We start from the raw sequence: 371 nt of genomic DNA, 5'->3' as shown, positions 1-371 counted from the left end.
CGCCCCGCCCCTCCGCCCTGTGCCGCTCCGCCGGGGCAGCACTGCCATCTAGCGGCGCCCCGCCCCGCTCTCCTCTTCCTCCTCCTCCTCCTCCTCGCCGTGGCCCGCACCCTGTGGCCCCACGGGGTGTGTGTGTGTGTGTGGGGGGGGGTGTTTTCCTCCTCCGCGGCTGCGACGCCCCTTGAAACGCTGCCCCAATTGCCCCCCTTGCGCTCACTGGGGTGGGGAACGGGATGGGTCTGGATCGGCAACCTCGTTCCGCCATCACGCCGGTGGTCTACGCGCACGGACGGACGGACGGACAACGTATTCCCCCACCCCTGGCACGGGCAGCTGCTTTGAGCCAGCCGCTTCGTGGAGGGAGAAAGCAA

The sequence above is a fragment of the Haliaeetus leucocephalus genome, unplaced genomic scaffold (assembly GCF_000737465.1).
Source record: "Haliaeetus leucocephalus isolate CR32 unplaced genomic scaffold, Haliaeetus_leucocephalus-4.0 Scaffold626, whole genome shotgun sequence".
NCBI classification, from domain to species: domain Eukaryota; kingdom Metazoa; phylum Chordata; class Aves; order Accipitriformes; family Accipitridae; genus Haliaeetus; species Haliaeetus leucocephalus.
Note: the sequence above shows the minus strand (reverse complement) of the source record.